This window comes from Eschrichtius robustus, chromosome 11 (assembly GCF_028021215.1).
Source record: "Eschrichtius robustus isolate mEscRob2 chromosome 11, mEscRob2.pri, whole genome shotgun sequence".
Lineage (NCBI taxonomy): Eukaryota > Metazoa > Chordata > Mammalia > Artiodactyla > Eschrichtiidae > Eschrichtius > Eschrichtius robustus.
Genome location: NC_090834.1, coordinates 4,977,722 through 4,995,969, shown reverse-complemented (window position 1 = coordinate 4,995,969; position 18,248 = coordinate 4,977,722). Strand labels below are relative to the sequence as shown.

Sequence of the window (18,248 nt, the reverse complement as noted above, 5' to 3'; positions counted from 1 at the left end):
GACTCATGCTTTTAACTGCTAGCTTTTGTTTGATAGAGCTCAACTTCTTATAGAGTTCTTCATACCTTTTTCACTTTTATATCATGATTTTCCCTTGTTATTAAATAGTCTTAAGTAATAAAGTTTATAATGGCTAAGTAACATTCTTCTATATGGATATATCATAACTATATTTTGTTGGACATTATGATTTACCAAATTTTCATCATTAGATATAATACTACAATGAGTATCTTTGGTTAAATCTTTAAGATCCTCGAAGTGGAATTACTAGGTCAAAGGTAACGCTTCAAGGCTCTTGATACATATTCCTAAATTGCCCTTCAGAAAACTCACACCATTTAACACACCCACAGCAGTGTATGAATTCCATTACATTATTTTTGCCTTTTAAAGAATTATTTACTCAAGCAACAGATGTTTAAAAATTACACTGGGGACTTCCCTGGTGGCGCAGTGGTTAAGAATTCGTCTGCCAATGGAGGGGACACGGGTTCGAGCCCTGGTCCGGGAAGATCGCACATCCCACGGAGCAACTAAGCCCATGAGCCACAACTACTGAGCCTGCGCTCTAGAGCCCGCAAGCCACAAATACTGAAGCCCGTGCGCCACAACTACTGAGCCTGCGCTCTAGAGCCCACAAGCCACAAATACTGAAGCCCATGCACCTAGAGCCCATGCTCCGCAACAAAGAGAAGCCACCGCAATGAGAAGCCTGCGCACTGCAACGAAGAGTAGCCCCTGCTCACCGCAGCTAGAGAAAGCCTGCGCATAGCAACGAAGACCCAACACAGCCAAAAATAAATAAATAAATGTAAATTTTTTTAAAAAATTACACTGAATGCTATAAAATCCATCTTTGAATTTGGCTTAGATCCAAAAAATACCTTATAATTTAAACCAGCAAGTTGTGATTTCTTAGATATTGGTTAAGAGAATTCTAAACCAGTAGACAATAAGTACACTGGTCCTATCTTGATGAGGCACCACTAAGTAACTCCCAAGGTGATGGTGATAAGATAATGAAGTTAACAGACACTGTTACTTTTATCTGGTTTACAGACTCTCCTTTTCTCAAGCTTTTCTCCCTTAATGAAATATGATGTACTCCAATAACCCTGACTGTAGAATACAATACTGTCAAATGAATCATTTTTCCACCAGCCTACATCACAAAATCTTGAAACAGTTTCAATAAGAAGAAAATGTGCCTCTGAATGTAAAAAACACATGGCAGAAAACAGTAAACTTTTAAAAGTAAGTGGACTATATGAATACATGTAAATGTATTCATGAAAACACAGAAAACATCTAATTTGCTTAAGCTCAATGTTTAAATGCAACTATACTTTAAAATTATATTTGACAGAAACTTACTGAATGAAACACATCAACAATATATTAATTACACATATTTATAACTAAAATATTATGGAAGAAATAGAGCAAAAAATATGGAGGGTTTGAAGACAACAACAAAGGACATTTATCTCAAACACGCCAATGTGATTACATGCCTCACCCTTGTATCATCTCCACCACAGAAAAGGGAGATAATTTATAGTTTCAGAGCAATTCTAAACTGACATTACCTTTACAACTACAGTTTACTTTTATCTTCTCTAACACCTTTACCATCACTTACGCTAACTGGTCTACTTCCAGCTTAACAGCTTTACTCTCAACTGTAGTCATGTCTAATCTTTGATTATCAATGGAGGAAAATAACAAACTCTCCTAGGATATACAGTCACCAAACTGGTTAAGAGGCAACAATGGTCAGCTAATTAGTAGATGGTACCTGTGCATTTTCAGGATGCTGTCTATGCTAATACACTGCTTTCCATTAACAGTTTAACTGGCAACTTCTCTCCTCGACAGGGGATTCCAACTCATCATAGATGTTTGCTGAACTGGGCAAAATATTGATCACCATTGCAAATTAGTTATTCTTCTTAACCAAACAAACACAGTAGAGTGAATCAAATACTCCAGGAAAATAATAGGAACAAGCTCTTAGATATAAATGGCAGAACAGGTCTTCCAAATCCAACTGTGTAAGAGAAACAAGGTTCAAGTGTATTTGTGCTTGAATTAAAGTAAGGCTATACCACCAGTAAGTAATACAACTGACTTTGCCAGCATGCCTAGAGGTGAATGACTATCAGGTCTGAAAGAACTGCAGTCTTTCTTGGAGGCTGTCTACTTGATGTAATGATGCTGCCATCAGTTAAAGTATCAAAGCTTTGTAAACGCTACTCCCTCTACACAGCATGCTTTAGCCTCTCGCTAGGCCAAACTCTAAGCCCAACCAGGGAAAAGCACCTAGGGGAACTCCCTGAATACCCATAGGGGCATCTCAGTAAAATTATTCTGGCTCCAAAATGAAGGAAGAATGAGCTGGAATGGAAAAGTTTTCGGCAGAGAGAGCAGTAAGGAGGCTGTTGCAATAACTGAAAGAGAATATCTATCAGATGTAGCAGTGGAGATGGCAAGAGGCAGACAAACTTGACATTGGTTTAAAAGATGTAAAAGTAGAACTACATAGATAAATTAAATCCAGGTGTGCTTTGGGGGAAGGAACTGGAGAGCCAGAGGGTAAGTTAAGAAGACAGAGGGAGGATCTTTGGAAGACAACAAGGAAAGGAAGGGGCACCAAACCTACATACCTTTGAAGAAGACTGGTCCTAATCTTGCCCTCCTACTCCTGGACACCTAGGGAGTGGCCACCTAAATTTTGTCAGATAGGGATCCATCCCTCTCCCTGTTCATTACCTCACTTTGCTTCTTAAACAGGAACTTGTGATATATGGAGACAGATCTTATCTATGAATAAGGACATACTCTTGATACCAAATATGGCCACAGTCTATGGATAGGTAAGTATACACATTCTCATTATTTCCCAATCCAAGCAAAAAGAACAGTAGATAAGGAAACGTGATACATGAAGAACATGCAGTGCACGTTAATTTTTGAGTGCCTGTTTCCAGAAGCACTCAGAAACAGAGCCTTAATATTTTCAGACAGAATATGCTCTGCACAGAGTGCAAACGGCTAAATCCAGCTACGTTACACACTATTAACTAATTACATGTTGAGGAAAAATAGTCCACAATATGTAAAAGTCTGATACTAATATATTGTCCTAGAAACTTTATACTTAACTGGAGCAGAAGGCCTGAATACTCACAGGGCAATCAAAAATCACTTACTCATAAAAACAGAGTAGATTGGTGGTTGCCAGGGGCTGCGGGGTAGAGGAAATGGGGAGATGTTAGTCAAACGGTACAAACTTCCAGTTACAAGATGAGTTAGTTCTGAGGATCTAATGTGCAGCATGCTGACTCCAGTCAACAATATCGCACTGTATACTTGCAAGTTGCTAAGAGAGTAGATCTTAAATATTCTCACCATAACAACAACAAAAATGTAATTTTGAGAGGTGAAGGATGTGTTAACAAACCTTACGTGGTAAACATTTTGCAATATATATGTGCGTCAAATCATCACATTAAACTTACACAATATTATATGTCAATTATATCTCAATAAAGCTGGAAAAAATTATTTCTTGTTACCAGTAGGCAAGCACACCGCATTATAACCCAGAGTTATACAACTCTAGCTGGAAACTTCTGTGATGGCAGGTAACACACCTATTTTGCTCATCTTTGTATTGCCAGAGCTTACAAAGTATTTGAAAATCAATATGCACTCAGTAAGTACCTGTTCAAAAATGCTGCCACTGAGATCTTTAGGCAAAAATCTGTATCAGACCTGCTAACACAGGAGAACTGCCTACCACATGGTTGTACAAATGGACTGCTGCCAGGGATCTGAGCAGATTTGGATTGGTTAGTTATTCTAACTCATGCAGAATATAATTATGCAACTTTTAACTATTCAAGCTTAATTATATTAAAATTACATTATAAATGAAATGGTATATTCTTTATTTGTAATTAAAAGCAAATAGGTGGGGTTAGAGCCTTATGTGCCTAACTCACATTCAGTTCAATTCCAACTTCTGAAGCAAACATGAACCCTTGTAACTCACCATTTATTAATTGAGAGAGGAATTAAAAACTCATGCAGCACACATGTATACAGATCTCTGATCGTCTGGCCCCCGAGTTTAAAAACTAGAAAGAAAGTTCCCCAAAGATACTATAATAAATCATATATTTTCAATTTCTCAAGACAATCTCAATTTTAAATACAGCTGGACCTTGAACAATGCAAGGGTTAATCAGCATATAATTTATAGGCGCCTCCCACCCCCGCATCCGCAGATTCAACCAATCACAGACCACGTAGTGCTGTAGTACTTACTACTGGAAAATATCCACATGTAAGTGGACCCACACAGTTCACACCTGCACTGTTCAAGGGCCAACTCTGACGTACCATACATGATGACGTGTGTCACATGGGAACGTGAAATGCACAGTCACTGTCACCAGAAGGCCCCTACTTCCCTGACTCCTTCCCATTCTCCAGCCCCCAAAGAAAATAAGTTATGAATGACTCATTTTGAAGAAAAATAACTAATATTTTAGTTTAAAAACTTATGATTTCCCCCAATTGATTCAACATGAAATGGAAGGGGAAAAGAAGGCAGGATACTGAGGAGAAATCTCTTCCAACTGACAATATCACATTGTGACTAACAAAGATCACCGCCTTTAAATGTCAGGCACAGATGATTCAGTCTTCCAGATGGATTCGTCTTATTTTTATTTTACTATTCCTGTTTCATCTTTTTGCTTCAAAAATCCCAAACACAGTATCTACAGAGTTGGTCATAATAAACAAAACAGCTGATTACTTACAAATGAGAAAATTAAGCCTCAGTGCAATTAAATATACACATTTGAACTAAATATTTGATTACTGCACACAGCAGTGATTTATGCTAAAAGTGAGCACTGAGTTTAAATGTGATGAATAATTTAATTCATCACATTTTCTGTTTACTCAATAAACAGAAAAAAAATTGTTTTCTGTTTACTCAATAAATCTGAAAATCCACTAAGAGGTTAGAGGTCCTTACTGGGTTCTCTTGACAGCTAAGTAGATTAAGCCAGTATTTCAGTCAGCTGGTTGAGGGATGTGTATGGTAGAGGGTGGAAGGCATACAGAATGAATATTAACTCCACATAACCGGCTGACAATCACCAGTTAGCTAAGGCCATTTTAAAGAAAAACAAAGATGGTAAAGAACTTAACACTAACAGTTAACAAAACCCATTATAAAGCTATAATAATTAAAACAGTATGCTACTTGCACAAGGGTAGAAAAACTGACTGATGGAACAGAATAGAATCGTGTCCAGAAACAAGCCACACATCTGGTTACCTGATTTACGACAAACCTAACGCTGTAGTGGAGGAGAAAGGATAATCTTTTTAACAAATGGTGCTGACTCCACTACATAACCATATGGAGAAAAATGTTTTGTGACCCCTCCCTCATATCTAGACAAAAGTCAATTCTAGATGGAGGGAAGATCTACATATAAGAGGTAAAATAATGAAGTTTTTAGAAGAAAATATAGATCATCACCTTTGTGACGTTGGAGTAGGCAAAGATACTTTTTAACATTACCCAAAAAGCACTAACCATAAAAGAAAATCTGATAAATTGGATTATATAAAGACCTATTCCTCAAAAGACAATTAAAGAGTGAAAGAGCAAATCACAGAATAGGAAAAGGTATTCACAATACAAATATCTGACAAAGGACTAGTATCCAGAATATAAAAAGGAGTCCCACAAACAGTAAGAAAAGACCTACAACTCAATAGAACATGGGCAAAAGACAAACAGGCACTTCACAAAATACACACCCACCCGAAAGACTAGGTTAAAAGCAATGACAAATCAAGTGCTAATGAGAAGGCAGAGGAGCTAAAACTCTCAGCACTGATACCCTATGATCCAGCAATTCCATTCCAAAGTACATACCCAACAGAATACTTACATATGTTCACCAAAAGAATGTTCTTAGCAGCAGTATTCATAAGTCAAGACTGGAAACACCCCAAGTGCCCACCAACAGTTGATGAGATAAATAAGCTGGGATATAGTCACACAATGGAATGCTACACAGCAATGAGAATGAATGACCTATAATTATATATAACAATATGGACAAATCTCACAGAAATGCTGAGCAAAAGAAGCCAGACACAAAAGAGTACATTCTGTATGATTCCATGTATATACAATACAAATACAGGTAAAAACTAATGTATGCTGTTAGAAGGACACTGATAATCCACGAGGGCAACAGAGGAACTTCTTTGTTTCTTGATCAAGATGCTGGTTACACAGATATGTTCAGTTTGTGAAAAGTCATAAGGTTGTACATGTATGATCTGTGTACTTTCCCCGTATGTACATTACACCTGAATAAGTTTTTTTTTAAAAGGGAAACGGTCTCCACAGTTAACCTTGGTATGGAGGGAGATCAGGTCATCAGTCAGATTCCTGACTGTGCTATAACTACCTGAAATCCTCTCCATTCAGAGGGAGCTCCAATAGTTTCACTATAGATTATGTAGCCAGATGAAGCCAGGAACTAAAATGAAAGAGAGGATGAAGTGACAGTGGGAGATGCTAGACTATTTATGAATACTTCCTCACATTTCCTCAGACCTCCTTGGTAACCAATATCCATCCAGCTGGATATCCAGCTGGTCCAATCAAGTCTAAAAGACAGAAATAATTCCAAAACTCCCAAGGTCTTCCGGATTTGAAGTTAGATAAAATCCCTTGTTAAATTATAATGAGACGATTCCAAATCTCCAGGAAGCAGATCATAACGGGCATGTAAATAATTATATCAGTTAGGAATAATGTTCTGATGCATGTAACAGGAAGCCTAAATTATACTGGTTTAAGCAAGACAGGGGTTTACTCTTCTCATCAAATGGAAGTGCACAGAGGCACTTGCTGACACTGGTTTGGCAGCTCAGGAATACATGGGGGAAGATCTCTGTAAATCTCCTGGCTTTCCTCTAAAGGCCTCTAGAATACTGGTCTAGCCCCAGGCATGGTCTGATTTCTACGCAGGAGGAAAAAAAAACAGGTAAAAGGGCTTTCAAAAGAACTTCATCCAGAAATTTCTGCCTACATCTCACTGACCGGAACTATGTTACGTGGCTGCTCGGGCTGGAAAGGAGGCTAAGAAATGTATAGTTTTTTTAGCTAGGCCTACTTCTGCTTCTAGCAAAACTTTAAGTTCTATTAGAAAGGAAACATAGGGAAATGGATATCAGATAGGCAATGAGAAATCTCTGCCATAGCTATGATGAGTACTTGATGTCTTTACTAATACTGGATATATTTTTTTAATCTAGCAATTTACAAGTCTGTGGCTCATGGCACTAGAGGCAATGTTCTGTGGTACAACTCTGGCAACTATTTTTCCAAAGCATTTTTCACACTATTTCCCACAGGAAGAAATCTAAAAGTTCAGGCCCTGTAACATCACAAGGCCAGGCACACCCACCATTTCTCCAGCTAGCAGCTAAAGCTCAATGTCCAGATTGTTTTCCTTTCATATTTCAATTTTAATCTTTTAAACCGGAAATTACAAAAAAGTTGAATGACGTTTTCTAAAATACCCAGTTCTTAGATGTAGTAATAACGAATCTGAAAAAAAAAAAAAAAAAACAAAACAGAACTTCTTAAATTCTAAAGATACTATTTATTTCCTGACAAATTTTTTCAGAATGAACAGTGAATTCTCATTCTGCCCTTTTCTGACCTAAAGCATTATTCACCATTCAACCAAATTAACTTTAGTTAGCCTCTGCCATCTCATAAAGTAACATGGCACTTTTCTGCTGAAATACAGTTATCAGAACTCAAACATGTCCTCTCGATTTAACAGATGTGAATAATGCTATATTCAACCAGTATTTCCCATATTCTTTAGTCCTCCTCTTTATCCTTCCCCTGAATAAACCATCCATTTTAATAAAATAAAGTACACTATTCAAAAAATTATATTCATCCAAATCAGTAACAATACATTTACTGGAAGATTTTTAAAGGGGAATATTCAATTCACTAAATGTTACGTCGCAATTTTCGAGCAGTCTGTCAAATATATTCTCTATTTTGTGCAAAGGTTTGCTTGTTCTCTCTTAAACAACTATCACATTAAAGTTTAAACTAAGTTCAATACATATCACAGGAAAGACTTTAAAACAAAGCAAAACTGAATAAAAGATATACATCAATTAACCCAAGGAAGCTGAATTTAATTTTTTGTAATCTTCAAAACATTTAAGGATTTTCTCCTCTACAGGATGCCTCCAGTTTCTCCTGTTTCCTTTAGCTGGGATCTGAGAGGCTCTCATCTGCAGCTGTCTGTACCTCCTCTGCTCTCTTTTCAGGCCCGCCCGTCTCCTAGCGCCCACTCTTCACCTCCCTTCCTTCGGGTCTCAGCCACAGTCTTCTCCGCGCTACATCTCTGCCTCCAGAGGAGCTGGTCTCCAGGATAACAAACATTTGGAGGCCGTGCTCATCTTAGGCAATTTAAACAGGCCTAACAAGAGTCTGAAAAACTTCTGCCAGCAAATTGTTATATTTCCGGCTTCCCTCGTGGCGCAGTGGTTAAGAATCCGCCTGCCAATGCCAGGAACACGGGTTCGAGCCTTGGTCTGGAAAGATCCCACATGCCGCAGAGCAACTAAGCCCTTGCGTCACAACTACTGAGCCTGCGCTCTAGAGCCCGCGAGCCATGACTACTGAGCCCGCGTGCCACAACTACTGAAACCCACGCGCCTAGAGCCCGTGCTCCGCAACAAGAGAAGACACCGCAATGAGAGGCCCGTGCACCACAATGAAGAGTAGCCCTCGCTCGCCGGAACGAGAGAAAACCCGCACGCAGCAATGAAGACCCAACACAGCCAGAAATAAATAAAATAAAATAAATACATTTATTTTTAAAAATTGTTATATTTCATAACAGTAGCTGATAAATCAAGACTCAAGGCTAAACCTCCTAAGTAACTTTCCATAAGAGTGTGATGAACAAAATTCTCCAAGTAGCAATAAGTTAAGAATTTATGTTAAACTTCTGGTAAATCAGGATTTTAATATATAAAGACATAAAGACATACATAATACATAAAGACATTTAGAAGAGTTATCATAACTACCATACTCATTTTTCCCACCTTAACTCTTACCACTCACAGAGACAAAGCTCCTCCTAAAGTCAGAGACTCAATCCCAATGGCCCCGGTTAAGCAATATGACCACATATATCATAACCTATAAACCAAACCATGGTGCTGACCACTAATCAGAAAGAGAACTACCCAAAAGTATACAAAAAAAATACACAAATGCATTACTGATAGCAAAGAGGAACTACCTCAAAGCACATACACTACTCAATGGTGAATCAGTGCATTAGTTTCAAATACAAACTTCCTGCTTTATTAATCATGGGTGAGAGATATGCAACAACATAAGCCAGAGGCAGCTTTTCACCGAAATGGTAATACTAGTATTGATTCCTTAGTCTTTCCAAGGACAACAGACTTGAAATAAAACCTTGTTATCTGAGCCCAGTTTGAACACTGGCTAATGCAACCAAGACTCAAACGCCGAGCTACTCTATATTTGTAAAAGAGATACTGCATTTATGGTATTCTCATATTGAGAGATATTACTAGATTTTTATTAACCACCTTGGGATAAAGGAAAAAAAACACTACTGCAAATGCCATTATTCCTACTTTCTCACACAAAAAAATAACACTTTTCCTGTGGACTTATTAACCCACTCATTCATTTGCCAAATATTTATAGGTTTCACTGACTGAATAATGCCCAACCTTTAAACAATGTAAAAAAGAAAGCTAAGGAATTAGTGTGACCCGGATACAGAAGGACTTTTCAACCAGAAGAGCTGCAGGATAGCTTTTACGAAGAAGATAACAAGAACTGCAGAGGAAGAAACCACAAGCATCTACCAGATTAGTCAATGCATAAAACAGCAGTAATTAACACTGCCATTTTTGTAAGTGGAGACAATATTTTTATGGAGACTATCACTTTGGGATATGAATATCTAATTAGATTTAGCTGTGTGGACATGCGATTCCTCTGGGACTAATAAGAATTTCTTCCAATTAAGCTTTTTGTTTTTTGGGTTTGTGCTTTTTTGTTTTTCTGGAGGAGAGTCACTCAACAATTCCATAGAAAGCACGGGAAAAGCACATCCCAAGTCTACTGGCAGCTTTTCCCATCCTCAAACAATTCCTCGTTCAGACGCACAGCCACAGAAGTTCAAAGGTCACTGGCGTCTTTGTACTCAGTTCCGTGGTAGTTACAAACAAACTTTTGTCCCCATTCCTTCAATGACATGGGCTGCAACAACTACACTGACTGAAATTTTACATCTGAGGCCTACATGTGCATTACTTAACTGAAGGGCCATAGTACTTCATTTACGCTTCAGCCATAAATTATTAAATCTCTTTTGTGAAATAAAATAACTTATTTACCTGGGCATAAATGAATGTTGATTCTAGCCAAACACAAAGAACATCACTGACAGTAATGGTCTTACAATTTCTTGTCATAATTATCATACTTCCTATAACATGATTTAGTAAAGCTTTTGTTAAAGACTTTTTCAGGGTTTTTCTCATCCTTGTTGCCTTTCTCTATTTTAAATCATACCCACATGATAAAAAGTAAAGAAATTTATTATGGGCTTTTATACAGAGTTGTAAATCTAAAAGTTCTTTCTTAAAATGTGACAATAAATACATCTAAATAAGAAATCTCAAAGTTATAAAATTTATTTTAAAATAAAAGAGTCTAAAGAATATGTTTGAAAAATAGTATAAATACAGTAATATAATTTAGAATACAAGTAATTTTACCTTTATGCATATACTTTAACAACTCTTTAAGCATAGAAGTCAAATATTTAATTGTTAAAACTGTCCATTTAAGCCAATTTTTAAATAAATTCCTACTACTTTCATGTGCTAACAGCGACCTCCAAAATCTATTCTCATACAATAGTTTTATTATAGCTGAATAATTAATCAAAACATAATTACCCAAAAAATTAACCAGTAAGTAATCCAAAAAGGAATTACATAAGCATCTTTGAAAAAAAAAAAAGTTTTAGCAGCAGAGCTGCTAAATGAACACAAATCAAATGAAGCATGATGCTGGAAGGACTCTGCCAGTACAAAGATAAGAGGCAGTTTCCTCCACAAAGAAAACTTTCCAGAGCTGTTTCTAACTAAGGCAAACACTCTGGAAGGCTGAAAAGACTTCTGAAAACTTACTGAGCCTCCAACAGTGTGCTAAACACCATACTCCTCAGAGCAAATGGGTCCAAGATCACAATGTTTTTAATGTAAAGAAGCATGCAATGGAAAGGAATACAGCTGAAAGAAGCAAAAAGAATGAACTGCATATACCAAAGATCACAGAAATTCAGCAATATTGCTGAAATGGAGTATAAGGTGGCTCTGGACAGGGCTAAACAAAGGAAGAGGGTCTAAAGTGAAGGAAAAGTTATTCCAGATCTTGTTGCATGAACTTCAGTGACTCAGAAATACTTCTAAGCCACTAGGGCCTTTATCAGCTCATTTAACCAAGCATTTCTTTTTTTCTACTTCTACTAAAGTCCTTAATCCTAAACACTAAGAATATCATAATATTTTTCATATCACTAATCTAGCTAAGACTAAGCTAAAGGATTTTCTAAACCTCTTCTCCTGTTTCAGACCTTCCCTTTCTACCTTCCAAGAGGTTAGCGTATAAACAGATCAGCTCCAGTTACGTGAACTCAGTTCTTCATATGCTGAAGCCCAGGCCCCTGTTTTGATTAGACAGTAATGCTAAAAGAAAGAAAACCAGTAAAAACCAAGCATTTTTTTCTGTTTCCACCTCTTCCTATGCTAAGCGAGCAGGTAATGAGGAATTCACCAAATAGTTTTCAAGACATACTCTTAAGCAAATAAATGTATGAGAACTGCTTCCTACGAGGAGCAAAGAGCTGATAAGCAACTTGTTCTGTTTATCGAAGTAACAGACTCTAAACATGTCTAGGAATCTAAAATGATTCCTAGAATATTAATGGTGCAAAGAAAAAAAGGGCAAACTGATCATATTAGAATCTTATTTAGCAGGAAATTAATATGCTACTAGCAATGATATATAGAAATTCCTATAGAAAAAAATATTCAAATTCTGGTGATCTTTATAACTAAACGTATTGATGTTTATGGCTAGCCATTGCCGTATCACCATATGATAAGTGAAGATGGAGCTTCATATAAACAGGGAAATGGGGACTTCCCTAGTGGTGCAGTGGTTAAGAATCCGCCTTCCAATGCAGGGGACACGGGTTCGAGCCCTGGTCCGGGAAGATCCCACATGCCACGGAGCAGTTAAGCCCGCGAGCCACAACTACTGAGCCTGCGCTCTAGAGCCTGCGAGCCACAACTACTGAGCCCGTGAGCCACAACTACTGAAGCCCGCACGCCTAGAGCCCGTGCTCCACAACAAGAGAAGCCGCCGCAATGAGAAGCCCGCGCACCGCAACGAAGAGCAGCCCCCGCTCACCACAACTAGAGAAAGCCCGCGTGCAGCAACAAAGACCCAACGCAGCCAAAAATAAATAAATAAATATTTATTTACTTAAAAAAGAAACAGGGAAATGTCTGCCTTTCACACACAAATTAAGAGAAAATATGGAAATCTAACAAAATGTTCACAAATAATATTTACTTATGACAGAATAAATTGAGCATGCCACAAAAACTAAATAGAATTAAAATATACCTTTTGAGCTTTTAATTTTTCTTCAATTTCTAAAAAAGTTTATACTGTACTATACTTAATACTATTCTAGCTGTCTTATTTTTTTTAATTTCTAACAATATAGATAGCAAAAGAAAATCCCTACTTTTTAATCCCCTACAAATCCACTTCTAATAGGTAGGTAGTAAATATCTACTGAATGAATGCTGAGTTATTAGTTTAACCAAATTTACAAATAAAGAGCTGTAAAATCTGGCTAAATCTACTATTATAAAACCATTTCAAAATACAGTTTACACAATTAGGGAAGTTTTTAAAACATCAGGTCAGAATGTATCCCTACAAGAGAGAACAGTTGAACATGCATATGGGAACCTGTTTGTTTTCCCAAATGTATCAACAACAAAGTCAATTATTAAACACTACCTTTTAAATACACCAAAAAAGAAAAACAGCATTTTTTTAAATCTGATTAAAAAATGGGCAGAGGACTGAACAGACATTTTTCCAAAGAAGACAAACAAGTGGCCAACAGGTACATGAAAAGGTGCTCAACATCACTAATCATCAGGAAAATGCAAATCAAAACCACAATGAAATATCACCTCACACCTGTTAGAATGGCTGTCCTCAAAAAGACAAGAGACAATAAGTGTTGGCAAAGATGTAAAGAAAAAGGAGCCCTTGTGCACTGTTGGTGGAATGTCATTTGGTACAGCCATGATAGAAAACAATATGGAGATTTCTTAAAAAGTTAAAAACAGAACTCCCACCTGATCCAGCCATCCCACTTTTGGGTGTATATCCAAAGGAAATGAAATCACTATCTTGAAGAGCAGCACTATTCACAATAGCCAAGACATGGGAAGAAGCTAAGTGTCCATCAAGGGATGAATGAATAAAGAAAATGTGGTATACATACAACAGAATATTATTCAGCCAAGAAAAAAAAAGAAGGAAACAATATGTAACAATATGAATGGACCCTGACAAATACTGTATGTTCTCACTTATATGTGGAACCAAAAAAAAGCTGAATTCATAGAAATAGAGAGTAGGATGGTGGTTGCCAGGGGCTGGGGTGGAGGAAACTGAGAGATGTTGGTCAAAGGGTACAAACACCCAGCTATAAAATGAATATGTTTTCTGGGGATCTAATGTACAGCATGGTGATTACATTTAACAATACTGTTATTATACACTTGAAAGATATTGAGAGTAGATCTTAAATGTTATCACCACACCAAAAAAAAAAAAAAAGGTAATAGCCTGTGGGGATGGAGATATTAACTAATCTTACTGTGGTAATCATTTTGCAATATATACTGTATCCAATTATCAGCTTGTACATCTTAAACTTTTACGTTACATGTCAACAATATTTCAATAAAGCTGGGGGCTGCGAAAGCTCTAAAAAAAAAAGAGTATGAAAGAAATCAAACAAAACCTTTTCCAACACTTGTATTATATAGCCTGAATAGGACTATTTTTTATTGTTGCTAAATTTAAAATATCACCAGCTATACCAATTTTCAAGCATCTTGGGCTCTGCAAAATTACTTAATGCCATTGCACAGTGACTAAGTAATGATTACAGCTTTAGAAAAGAGTATATTTCATTATACATACAGTTAATTCATGGGAGACACTCCATTAGGAAAAAGAACTTTTTAAAAAAAGAGTGATTCGTTTTTTGAAGACCTTACTTTATCTAATAAGAATGCTGAAACCCAAAATTACTATCTTCCAAACTTAACAAATGCTGCTGACATACTTAAAATCAAATCTCAAAGAATAAAATTCTTACAACTAGCTACACAAATTCTGGTATCCTTATCAATGTCAGTATCTTAAAATACAAGATCTGAATTGACCTTAAGTTTAAACCACCGTAGGACACACAGAAAAAAGATATCTTTTGGCACTAACCCTTCGATCCTGAGTATAAAAATGAAAAGAAGTCGGTCTGAGCCAGCTGTTAGGCTATTAAATTAGCCCTGCATCTCAGCACTAAAGAAGTCAAGACTTTCTCATATTAACTCTCTAGCCAACTTTGCATAGAGAAAAATGGTTCTCCATAATCACAAGTTGAACCTCAAAGATACCTAGATAAGCTAGTATTTTTCACACTGACATCCATGGAAGAGCTTCAGATGTTTTGCAAACATTCGATTTGAAGGTGTTCCCATACATCATTCCCTATGCTTAAAACGGTAACAGGCAGAAATTTTAAAACCATAATATGCACGTTTTCAACACAGTGGAAACCACAAATGCATGAATTCGTGTTATAATAATCAGCAAAAATAGGTAAATATTATACACTGATTGTTTTAGATGAATATATAATAACAAAATACTAATTATCACTAAAACCCTGGAGGTCCACCTATGATTTTGTTTGAGGGAGGAAAAAAAAAAAGGGTTTTGTTGCTAGAAAAGTTTGAAAAAATCACTGACTTAGTGCATGGAGTTGGCAACCTATCAGAACTGGGGTGCAAACACAGTAACCGGGTTACTGACACTTAATTTTCCTGGGCGAAGCCTACAACACAAAAAAAGACCTCACGACCCTACAAACCTCCTTCATCTTACTGTACCAAATATAAATTACTTTGTGGTAAACTAATTCTTTTTTTTAATGTATTAGTATTATCTATCAGTCACATCTCAATATCAATCACCTCATCTATAAAATCAGTAGGAGTACTTGCATATATGGGCAAATGATTTTCAACAAGGGTACCAAGACCATTCAATTGAAAAAGGATAGTCTTTTCAACAATGGTATTGGGGAAAACTGGATATCCACATGCAAAAAAAAAAAAAAAAATTGGACCCTTATAAGATACAGAAAATTTAACTCAAACTGGAGTAAAGATCCAAATAAAAGAGCTAAAACTATAAAACTCTTAGAAGAAAACGTAAGGGAAAAACCTCAGGACACTGGATTTGGCAATGATTTCTTGGATATGACACCAAAAGCACAGGCAACAAAAGACAAAATAGATAAGCTGGACTTCATCAAAATTAAACACTGTTGTGCATCACAGGACACCATCGACAGAGTGAAAAGGCCACCCACAGAATGGAAGAAAATATTTGAAACCACATATCTGGTAAGAGATTGGTATCCAGAATATATAAAGAACTCCAACAAGTCAACAACAACAAAAAATCTGATTTTAAAAAAATGGACAGGGACTTCCCTAGCGGTCCGGTGGTTAAGACTCTGCACTTCCACTGCAGGGGGCATTCGATCCCTGGTCGGGGCACTAAGATCCGACAAGCCGCATGGCGCGGCCAAAAAAATAAAAATTTAAAATGGACAAAGAACTTGAATAGACATTTATCCAAAGATGGTATGAAAATTGACAACAAACTTCTGAAAATAATGCTCAACATCACTACCACTAAGCCAATGCAAATCAAAACCACAATGAGATATCACTTCACATCCATAAGGATGGTACAAGGAAAAAAAAAAAACAGAGAATTACAAATGTTCATGAGGATGTGGAGAAATAAGAACCCTTGTGCACTGTTGGTGGGAATGTGAAATGGTACAGCTGGGGTCGAAAACATTATGGTAGTTCCTCAAAAAGTTAAGAACAGAATTACCATATGACCCAGAAATTTTACTCCTGGGTATACATACAAAACAACTGAAAGCAAGATCTCAAAGAACTACTTGCATCCATGTTCACAGCAGCACTATTCACAATAGCCAAGAGACAGAAGCAACCCAAGTGTCCCTCAATGGATGAAGAGATGAATAAAATGTGATATATACATACAATGGAATATTATTCGGCCTTAAAATGGAAGGAAATCTTGTCACATGCTACAACATGGTTGAACCTTGAGGACATTATGTTAAGTGAAATAAGTCAGTCACAAAAAGACAAACACTGTATGATTCCGTTTATATGAGGTACCTAAAGTAGTCAAATTCATAAAAACAGAAAGTAGAATGGTGGGTACCAGGGGCTGCAGGGAGGAAGAAATGAGATGTTTAATTGGCACAGAGTGTTAGTTTTGCAGGATGGAAAAGTTCTGGAGATCTGTTTCACAACAATGTGAATATATTTAAAACTACTGGACACCTAAAAATGGTTAAGATAGTAAATTTTGTTATGTAAATTTTACCACAATAAAAAAAAATAGTATGAGTAACTACCTCATGGGGCAATTGTGATAATAAACCAGATAATACATGTAAGGGGCTTAGAATAGTTTCTGGCATATCAATAATAAATAAATGTTAGCAGTAACAGCAGCTACTGATAGTATTAAAAAGACAGATATGTATCATTTAGTGACACTGAATCGTGAATTGAGGGTTATTAAAAAAAAAAAAAAGTTTTCTTTGAAAATCAAAGCAAGAGTTTAGTACGTGTAGTAGCAAGAGCATTTAATTAGTGTAACAGGAATACAGAACCTCTGATGGTTCTTGATCAGGTAGAGTAAACAGAATTAAACTTTACTTTAAGGAGGTAGGTATAGCAATCTAGAACAAAGGGACACAAAATCAAGTCTGGGAAAATTAACGTAAAGAAATTGAGAAAGGTGCTACAGTGATGTTCCAGTCATGCCTTGCAACTCAAAAACAAGGGAAAAGAGAACTGGTGTTAGAATGCTAAGCAACCATCCCTTCAAATCTGTGCTTTTAACCAATAAATACAACTTCTCATAGAAGTTATGTTGGTTAGCAGATCAATACCAAAATGCCAGCTAAGTTTCACATATTTCACGTTTTTACCCATCAAAAGTTCTAACAAACATAAGTATTATAACATAAAAAGCCTAACCTTTTCTAACTCAGAAAGCCTTTAGCATTAAATCCCAGGTTCTCTAGAAGCAACACAGAACTGAAATGAATAAAAACATCATGCTCTAATGTCACTGACAACCTGTTCCCAAGCAGGGAGTAGGAGAAACTATCTCTGATCCATTCTAGCACCTATCACCATGATGCTGTTGGCTAAATACACACACACATATTCAAAGTAAAACCTTGACTACTTAAAACCTTTAGAGCAGGGTTTCTCAACTTGGCACTACTGACATTTAGACCAGATAATGAGAGGGCCGGGGGGGGGGGGGGGGGGGGGGGGTGGTGCGGTGAGGGGGCCTGTCCTGTGCATAAGTAACAGAGAATTACTTATTCCAAATGTAAGAATATAAATCTGGGAAACATCCCTTTCTCAGCTCAAGTTAAATGTTTAGAAATCATTTCACATTATTTATAGACTAGTACTGGGGAAAAGCACAGGTACTTTGAGGTTAAACAGACCTAGATTTGAATTATGAATCAATCCAGCACTTAGGTAACATGAGTAAGTGAGGTTACTGAGGTTTAAATAAAATAACTTTTGTAAAGATCAATACAAAATGGGCACTTGGGCTTCGCTGGTGGCGCAGTGGT

The 18,248-nt window shown here is 36.8% G+C and overlaps 1 protein-coding gene across 3 annotated transcripts in view; it reads right to left on the bottom strand.

Annotated features, from left to right (window-relative positions):
• Window positions 1-18,248, bottom strand: part of ARHGAP32 (Rho GTPase activating protein 32) — a 273,441-nt gene that overhangs the window by 243,114 nt on the left and 12,079 nt on the right. The window lies entirely within an intron of this gene.